The following is a 10,443-nucleotide window of genomic DNA, read 5'->3' on the forward strand; positions in this document are numbered from 1 at the left end:
CGGATCTTTAATCTTCGGATTATACTAGATTTTTGCCTAGGCTCAGGGCACCCTGCTTCAAGGATCAAGTCTCTTTTAGTAAAGGATCAAAGTCTCCTGTAATTTAATTAATATCACAACTTTTTAAGCCTCACCAAAATGCTTTTAGCTTATCAACAAGTTCATGTATCGTTCTAACTTTTGGACCATATAAATTCGAAATTACACGCTGTAAAAGAAAATACAAAATGCGGCGAGTTGCAAAATTTTCCCAAAAAGATATGATGAATATAAGAAAAGGGGATCAAGTATCCCCTTTCCACCTTAACGATTACATGAGTGAACTTGAACTTTCATGTCTGTATGGCAATACTGTAAATTTTGTACTGAAAAATCAATTTCATTTTTTTTTCTTCTGTGAAGCCAAGCCTGTAAATGGTTTCTGTGAAACTTTATAAATTCTCTTAAGGGAATTTTCCGCTGAACAACTTTGTCCAAAACCCTTAATTCGTATTTTATTAGGCTTAAAAGTTATTAATTGTTTAAAAGGGGCATGTCAATAGATTCAATTGACATCACTGCTGGGTGCCTAGAGCGGTATTGCATGACTTCTTTGCATAAAACCTTCGCTGTGGCCTCAGCTGTGATGTCAATTGAATTTATAGTTTTTCAATGCCAAAAGACATACCCCTGTTCGACAGCTAATAGCTTTTATGCCTAATAAGATACAAAAATACAGATCTCAACAAAATTGTTCAGCGGAAAATTTTCTTTAGAGAATTTATAAATTGGCACAAATACCATTTACTGGCTCGGTTTCACAGAAGAAACAAAACTGATGTTGATGTTTCAGTACAAAATAATTAATTTTCCCATACCAACCTAAAAGTTTAAATTTACTCATGTGTAAACGTTTCTTCAAAAATCTGCAGAAAATCATGGATGAGTAATGAACCAAAACGAAGTTTTGAAGACCCCAGGGTTTGAGAAATTAAGAAACTACCCTAAATCGTTTCAGTCTAATATCTTGGTCATAGAGTGATATAGGACTAAATAACGCCAGAGTCGAGCAAATTTTCTCACATGTATGTTGACACTATTTTTTTTAACCCAGGTAATTTCACGTAGCTACGGTAAATTATTTTTCTCGATCTAAAAGTTTTCTTTGGAAAAAATCTTAAGGCCCATGGCTTTGATATAACATTTGTACTTGTTCCTAGTTCCGTACCGACCGAAAGCATGCTTATTAGTAAAATTTACTTACATTGAAATTCCTAATTGCAGAAAACTTCAGGTTTCAGCTGTTTAGCTGGGGATGGGAGGGAGGTGTCCTGGCATTCCTACAATAGGTTGTATGAAACTCAATTCCCAGGAAGGGGGAAAACGGCGCTGAGAAACTGAGATATTCTCTCCAAATCCCAGTGACTTGGACTGACCATCAGCACCACTTTTTGGATCGGTATCAACTTCATGAATGTTTTGGCCCCGTTAGCATTGATACGTTGCTGTAGAAAAAACAAAGAAAAACACAAAAATAATGCTTTAAATCATTTTCAATGAATAAATAAATTTTTATGCACATTCCAAAATATTGTGCATATTTTGTTGCAAACGAAGCTGACCAGCGATCTTTTCGAAGTTTTCTCATCCGTATTAAATATCAAATGATGTTTGCGAAATATCCAATTGGCGTAGCAACGTGTTGTCTTGTTTATACTTGGGTCGTAGAAAATATTTAAAATGAATACAAAAGGCTAAATCAAAACTATTCAAGACCTCTGAAGCCTGATCAGGTAATTCAAGAAATAAAGGGCAAAAAGGGTCCGTTATTTCATAGAAGGAAGAGTGAAGGCAGAATGGTGTAGATTAAACATCTTTCTCTTCCGATTCAAATCACTAGGAAAAAAAATAGAATTTGAGGGAATACCTATCATTCGCAGCGGGAAATTCCATAACATTTGTAGTCCACCGCAACACCTTCTTCCGGTCAGATTAGGGCTCAGAGCTGCAGCCTTCGAATGACTCCACCAAGCTCGTTTCTTTCCTTCCTGGCAATCCTAAATAAAATGATATTATTCACAACAGTACATTCAATTAAATAAATATAAATTTTACCTGGTTATTTTATGATGGTGAGAGAGACGTGAACGTGATTATGATGTTGAAGATGTTGACACTTCCCGAACTGGAAAAACGGCACAAATCGCTTCTGAAACCTCCAGATTAACTTCCGCTGGAGCTCCTATCGCTGGAACTGGAATCCGAAAAGCTGCCGCTAGTCATCTCAGTCTTAATCTAGTCATCGGTCTTTTGAGCAGACAGCGCTCAGTTCCGACGATCCAATTGATAGCCAATCCAACCGTAAAGGGAATACAAAAAAGAACAAAGAAAATATGAGTGATCTTAGCGATTTTATTGCTAATAAATAAAAACACAAATGGTGGCTTCGATTTAACCGTTCGAATATTCTGTCTAGGATTACGGTTTATTTATCCCTTAGAGCAAGTTCACTGGTCTTGGGAAAATGTGGTAGACATTTTGACACTTACGGCACATTTTGAAAATTTTGCCATACAAAAACATTTTTAAGATCTGTGGCCTTCTAGTTTTTTTACAACACGTGTTGGATTTTCGCATGCTGTGATGCAAAAATAGCAATATTTTATCACATACGGCTGAAATAGAAACAGTGTTGTAAAAAAATACATCGCCGCAAGATCTTGAAAACAGTTTTGCATGGTAAAATTTTAATAATGTCAAAATTTCTACCACTTTTTCCCAACACCAGTGAACTTGCTCTTAAGAGTAAACGGTTAGATATCAAAAACTTTTGGAAAAATACTAATTTGCAACATATTATCAGCGAACTATTAGTTTACACGAGGACGGGAAAAAATAAATGGAAGTTGTCGCATTTTTTCGTTTTGCCCTTGCTTTACAAAAAAAAAGTCGATGGAAGTCAAACCGAAAATGTACCAAATTCTAACCGCATTTGTTGCTCTTCTTGTAGGAAATTGTTTGTCTGTCGCTTTTATTTTTTTCATGTGTTCCAGTCATCACCCCTCGGAGGTAAGCTTTGATTGTTTGAAAATTTGGAAAAGATGCTTTAAATATAATATTCGAGATCAGGGCGACAAAATATTCCAGAATTTGTGATGAAAATAAGATAACAAAAATGTTATAAAATGTTCCTATGATATTTATGTGGAGTACCAATTATTTTTCCAAATTTGTACTCACCCGTCCTTCTTTTTCCCATCGAAAGTCCTACTTTGCTGTATTTCATTCTGGTAAGCCAACGCGTACGGAGCCCCCTATCTCAGTTAGCATGCGACCAAAGCATCCACCGGGGTTGGGAACCCGATCTTCGCTAAGGTTTTTCGCACCCCAGCCAGCACCACGGGGAGGTTGAGAATCGGAGTTGTAAGATAAGAGGTGATATGACCACTACCCGAAAATTGGGTGTATGGGGTCTCGAGTTGCACATTATCTACCATTCGCCAGCCATTTTTGTAACATAAACTATGTTACAAGGGAAAACAGCGCCACTACCCAAATCAGTCCAGTAGTCAACCAATCGATCAATCCTCCTTAAAAAGGTCTGCCTCTTCTTGGCTGCCAGGCTGGCTCTGCAAAAAAAAAAGTAAATGAATAATGAAAACTACACGGACTGCAAAAGTTCGTACCAAGAAGAAGTTGTGGATTACGAGGGACCGATCAACAGTTTCTGGACAGACTCGGCTCCTCCTATCACTCAATATAACACCCGCTCGGCTGAAGTTGTGCTCGCTGTTAAAGCTCGAAGCGGGTATTGTGAGGATACGTTTTGCTAGGGAGGCCAGTGTCGGAAAAAGGCAGGCATGTTGCTTCCACCAAGCCAACAGTGTTTCGGGTGCGTCGTCAATCCTTTGACGGGTTTCCAGGTACAGTTTCAGCTCTTCCTCAGGCGCAAGATAAACACTACTGCTACTACATTCATCCCACAGCCCAAACCGACTTCTTTTAGAAGTGGGAGAGTTAGGCTCCGACTCCGACTCTGGCACCGGCTCCGACTCCGGCTCCGACTCCGGCTCCGGCAATGGCTCCGGCTCCGGCTCCGGCTCCGGCTCCGGCTCTGAAAAGAATGCAAAAATAGGAGGTACGTTTTGTGATTTAGTAGACTATAATATTTCAATTGCACTGCGGCGAGGTAAATTCTAAGGTAGAAATTTTAAGACTTTGTGAAATATTTAGCTGCACCCACAAACCAGACTCTACTCCAATAATGAACTTCCTTGGATGTGGAATTATCGGTATAGGATTATGAATATGAATAATTATTTTAGTTGGTCTTACCTTCAGAGCGACGGATATCTTCCATCCTTGAAAGGACCAAGGAATGTGCATGTTGCCTCTCTTGGGGTTCACATCTGACCAATGATCGAATGTTCGGACAAAGTACAGCGCCGATGTAGTGTTCTTCGCGGAGAAGTAGCCTCTCTTTCAGTCGTCGTGTGGCCTCTTCCTTGACAGCAGAGATTTCCTGAAAATTAAAAAAACAATAGTGTTGAAATTTTTTATTGTAATTTTTGAGATTAAAGTTATCATGCACACCTCGTTGTCGCCTTCCATCGGTTGACATTTTTCCAGAAGATCGTAGAACTTCACCACGACGAACTGAATGGTTGGAACCATCTTGGCTTGAATATTCCCGGAAACCTCCTTGAATTCAACCAAGACTTGAACTAATGCTTCCATTAGTTGTTCGTCCCAACCATCCAACATCTGCTGCTCACCGTTCTGGCGAAGAACATCCGCAATCGGTGGAAAAACGTCGACGACATCCAGTAGCATATCCACATCTGAATCCCAGCGGACTTCGATCTTAGCTTTCGCAGTTGGAGGCAACAAACTGGAAAAGCCTGTCCGGTTCAAGTAGGCCACAGCGTTTCTCGCTACTTGCAGGCATGCCAAGATCGATGGAGCATGGTCTCTCAAAAAATTGCCATCTAATGCATGGATCAAAACTGAGGCCAGATTATTGGCCATGCAGGACAAACGGTTTCGATCGGCAAATGCATCGGCAATGTTTGAGCGCTGGTCCGTTACGTGGGTCACATCGGCAATGTCCTCTTGGGAAATCTGGAGTTTTTCAAGTGCAGCATTTGAAAAACTCCTAACATTGGCCGCGGTTTCGGATTGGTCCGCTGGGAAGTTAGTCGTGAATAGTACCAGCGATTTGAGCTCGAACTCATCCGTGATGTATAGGGCTGTAGTTGTGAGGTACGCTGTTCCCGAATACTGATCCGACCACAGATCAGCATCGAAAGCACAGCGTTTTGCTCGCAAAGCCTCCTTCACTTCTGGCAACTGTTCGGCTCTGACCTTCTCAGCAACCTTGCACCGTTTCCTTGAAACGCTCGATGGGTCTGGCAGGACACTTTCGACGTCCACATTCCCATACCTCGCACCAACTTGGATGAGCTGCTGCGCCAAGTTCTTGAAACCTGGTCCATTTAGCGCGCTAAATGAACACAGATCCAAGGCTTCCCATTTCACGAAAGCGTCCGTGATCTGGTCCTTGACGCGCTGTGGTACGTCTCTGGGACGTGAGGTTCGGGTTCCTCTGGTTCGAGTTGGTGCCTGTCGCGGTGGTGCTGGAGCAGGTGTAGCTGGTTGGCCACTTGACTCGCCTTCCGGAGTTCTCTCGACTCCCCCTTCTACTCCAGGCTCGCCTCCAGAAGCTGGAGCGTTGGAAGAAGAGTTGGCCTCGCCTGCCCTGCAACTGACGTAGTGGCGATTAAGGTTCGACGTGCTGTTTCCCCTGCCGAACCGGAAAAGCGTTTGGCAGTTCACGCACTGCACAAACCCGACACTCTCCCTCGTGGTGCTTAAACACACGATCCTAAAAATCGTCCATGCTCCGCATGATCGGACCCCTTCCTTTGCGCATAGGATGTACTCTCCTGAGCACACCCGAGAGCGAACCGTAGCGATGTCAAGGACGGAGTTTGCCATTTTAGGTGGGTTGGTGGTTTGAGTGAAACGCTAAGTAGAAAGAGAGATTTGTTTTTGGTAAACTCAACTAATAAATTCAAATTATGAAAATAATGTTTCTAACTTTGTTTTCTGGATCATCAATAATAATTTTTTCATTGTGTTAAAAAGATGGTTCAATATTAAAATTTAACAAATTAAGATGTTCTTAAACATCTTTAATAAATATAAACATAAAGTTTGATATTTAACCATACCCAAAAATGAACAAATTGGTGTTACCAAGAAAAAAATATAACTGAGAAAAATACAGAGATATACATACATTGGATTGAGATGAAAATTTGCACACGGGAGATTTAAGGAACGAGAAATTGGTTCCAATCATAAATTTTTGAGGCAGGGGTCGTCCATATTACCTAATCACTGTTTTAGCGATATTTACGTTTTTGGCTTTCTTACAGAAAGGCATAGCGAACGGTCAGTTGGGGATATCACTATTTAAGCGTCAAAGACCCCACTTTATATATACAAATCGACTCAGCTCGACGAGTTACGATGATGTCCGTGAATTTGTATGTTCCATTGAAACGTTCTTACCACATTAACTCCTATTCCAGGTATCACGATTTTGATGAATTTAGTATCAAAAAATTCGATTTTTTTTTCCTGTAGGTCATATCGCAAAACCAAAAAAAAAAACAAAATTGTTTAAAATTTGTCTATTCCATAGTAAATATCATGCTTATGTCGGCTCCAAAAAAGGAAGCCATTTGCTCAGCAGCAGTAGCCAGCAATCGCTAAATTAATTATGGGGCCGATCGAAAATTTGACAAAAAATTCATACATCAGCACAGAATCGATCCCACGCCATCTAACATGAGAGTTGAGGAGGTTAACCCCTTGACCACTAGTGAGCGTCGAGAAATGAGACTCTCAAACTTAAACAGTTTGAAATATTTTTATAGTAAATGAACTCCTTGAATATCAGTTCGCTTATTCTCTAAAAAACGCACTGGCCTCCTTTTTTAATATTGAGTTTAGTAATTTTTGCTATCGATTTTCTTTAATTTTAATCTTTTTTTAGATTAATAATATATAATTAAGAAATAAGGAATCCATTATTGTGTCATTTATTTCCAAAGATAATTGACACTCTGTAAGAAAGCCTCCAATCCACTGAGAAGTGTATTAAATCGGGTTTTTTTTAATGGAAATGGATGAAAATTGACACAGAGAAGTTTTCATGGAGGGATAATCGATTTCAGGTATCAAATTTTGTGTAAGGGGTCTGCAAAAGGGGTCGTCCATATTACCTCATCACTGTTCATTGTTTATTTTGCAATATCGACGTTATTAAATTGAGATGAAGAATTGGCACACGGGAGTTTTTAGAAACGAACAATTGATTCCAATTATACAACTTCAGGGAAGGGGTCGTCAATATAATCTGTTCCCTGTTTTTAATTGCATTAAGATGAAAATCGGCACACGGAAGTTTAGGAATCAAATTTGCACATGAGTGTTTTGGAGGATGGACATTTGATTCCAGGTATCAGATTTTGTGCAAGGGGTTGGCAAAAGGGGTCGTCCATATTGAATGTTCACTGCTTTTGTGATACTGACGTTATTCTTAATTGCATTTCAATGAAAATTCACGCATGCGGCTTTTACAAGCCGGGCAGCCTTATTCAGGTGTCAAATTTTGTATATCGAGCCGGTCAAAGGGGTCGTCCATATTCCCTAATCACTGTTTTTGCGATTTTGACAATATTATTTACTAGATTTAGATAAAAATTGTAACCCAGGAAGTTTAAGCGACGTTCAATTGATTTCGGGTTTCAAATTTGGTGTAAAGGGTCAGCAAAAGGTGTTGTCCATATTTACTGTTTATGGTTTTAAGATATTGACATTTTTATGCATCGGATTGGGATTTAAAATACCACATCAGGATTTTAAGAGACGGAGAATTAAATGGATGTAAAAATAAGCACACGGGGTTTATTTTTAGGTAAGACGTATCGATCCGTATAGTGGAATTATGAGTTAGAAGTCAATGCATAGGATCGAGAGAGCGCCGATGTGGTCTAGCGGATAGACTGGCGCGAGTCTGGTTTTGGTATGCCAGGCCTACTGGGTTCGATTCCCGGTAACGGCAAGAAAACTTTTAGGTTCGAATCCCATAAGTAGCCGACAGGTAAGATGTGTTTCCTCTTATAACTGACTATATGATAAGAATGTTCAATCAGTTGCCAGCTGGCCAGGTATATACACGGATGTCGGAGTACCTGCAAGTGAACTAGCCCACCTGATTGACTTGATCTTCCAAAATAAACTTACATCAACACAATAAATTCACTTCATAACAGTTCATACGAAGCCATGGGGTCCGGATACGGTGTACGCATTGCATTGGAAATTTGTCGAACTTAATAATCTAAAGAATGCATGTGAGCACATAATTAGGCAGGAACTACGGTGAATCCGTGCACCCATGGTGGATAACAAACAAACATACATACATACATACATACTCAATGCATACGATCGATGAGAAATATTTGTGCACAGTTATTTATTGAGAATTGTTGGTATAGATTTTCGGATAGTCATGTAACGAAAAAGCGTCATTTTCATGAACCAGCTTAAGTTTTCGCGACATTTTCGTTGAATTTAAACGGTAAACGTTCAAATTGGAGAATGGGTTTTGGAAAGAAACTGATACGTTGTTAATGTGATGGTTTTCTATTTTTTTTAAAAAGAATGCTCTTACTGAAAAGTTATTGTTTATTCAGTGTAAGGAATATCATAAAGGGTGATACGGTCAAAATTTTGTCAAGGGAAAACGCGTGTAAATTGGTGAAATCCTTTATTTAAAAAATCAAATTAAATTTCTTTTTCAAGTTTAATTAGTATAAAATTCAGGAAAAATATTCAGGTAGGCTTCCGCTTTTCCAAATCCGAATTGCCGGGCCTAACGCTTCACCACTGCCATCAGATTTTGTACAGCCACCTTATCCACCTTCTTCGCCGCAGAAAGCCAGGTTGTCTTGAACTGCTGCTCGTCCTTACCAGTTTTTTGGTCTTCTTTAGGTTCCGCATGACAATAGCCCAGTATTTCTCAATTGGGCGGAGCTCTGGCGTATTGGGAGGGTTCTTGTCCTTGGGAACCACCTGCACGTTGTTGGCGGCGTACCACTCCATGACCTTTTTACCGTAATGGCAAGATGCCAAATCCAGCCAAAACAGTACGGAACAACCGTGTTTCTTCAGGAAAAGCAGCAGACGTTTATTCAAACACTCTTTCACGTAAATTTCTTAGTTGACAGTCCCGGAAGCTATAAAAATGCTGCTTTTCAAGCCACAGGTACAGATGGCTTGCCAAACCAGATATTTGTTCGTGAACTTTGACACTTTCATGTGCTTGAAAATATCTGCTACCTTTCTCCTTCCTTTTGCCGTATAAAACTCCTGTCCCGGATGCTGCTTGTAGTCGGCTTTGACGTAGGTTTCGTCGTCCATTACCACGCAGTCAAACTTCGTCAGCATCGTCGTGTACAGCCTCCGGGATCGCGTCGATAGTGTAAGTCGATAGTCCGGCTCGTTTTTTGGCTCGATGCACGGTTGTAGACGATATACCCAGCTTATTTGTCGGCATCTCGGAGAGAAAGGTTAGGGTTTCGCTTGAAACTAACGGCAACTCTCTTTGTCGTCTCAGCGGCTTCCGATTTTCGATTTCCCCCCGATCCAGACTTCCTGGCTATCGACAAACGTTCCCCAAACACTTTAATTACATTTGTAACGATTTATTTGGCGACTTTTAGCGATTTTGCCAGCTTTGCGTGCGAGTAGCTCGGATTTGCGAGTAAAATTTTGATACGCTGCTATTCTTCTTTGGACGGCATTTTGACAACTGAAGAGTGAATTCCAAAAACAAAATAGGAGTAACATTCTACACACACACACACACACACACACACACACACACACACACACACACACACACACACACACACACACACACACACACACACACACACACACACACACACACACACACACACACACACCTTCAAAATGAGGAGTGTTCAGGTTTTTTAAATGCAAAATTGAAAGAAATACGTTAAGTTGATATTGACCAAATTTTGACCGTATCACCCTTTACTTTGTTTGAAAAGCATAATCTTATTTTATCACATTTTTGTAATTGCTGGCGAAACGAAGCTCGTCAGTTTGTTTAGGAATTCAAAGTAATTTAGTTTCTATCGTTACAAGAAACATATGAAATATAATAATAAAATGTTTAATAACCTGTTGATATTTTTTTTTTTGTTTCGATTATAGTCGTTTTACCATCTTTATGGCATTCGCGACTTTATATCAACGTTGCAGTTGGCGGACAGTTATTGAAAAACTTATCCGGTACAACTGTGTTCGATGTTTTCTCTTGGGCTCGAACTCGTGGATATCGGCTCAGGAAGCAACTGT

The 10,443-nt window shown here is 40.0% G+C and overlaps 1 long non-coding RNA gene across 1 annotated transcript; it reads right to left on the reverse strand.

Annotated features, from left to right (window-relative positions):
• Positions 1-1,248: 1,248 nt before the first annotated feature.
• Positions 1,249-3,209, reverse strand: LOC129759104 (uncharacterized). The gene is made up of 3 exons (XR_008740125.1): positions 2,095-3,209; positions 1,907-2,036; positions 1,249-1,484 (listed from the first exon to the last, which is right to left on the reverse strand). It is a non-coding gene; the product is annotated as an uncharacterized LOC129759104 (long non-coding RNA).
• Positions 3,210-10,443: the final 7,234 nt, after the last annotated feature.

Source organism: Uranotaenia lowii, unplaced genomic scaffold, assembly GCF_029784155.1.
Source record: "Uranotaenia lowii strain MFRU-FL unplaced genomic scaffold, ASM2978415v1 HiC_scaffold_1037, whole genome shotgun sequence".
NCBI classification, from domain to species: Eukaryota; Metazoa; Arthropoda; class Insecta; order Diptera; family Culicidae; genus Uranotaenia; species Uranotaenia lowii.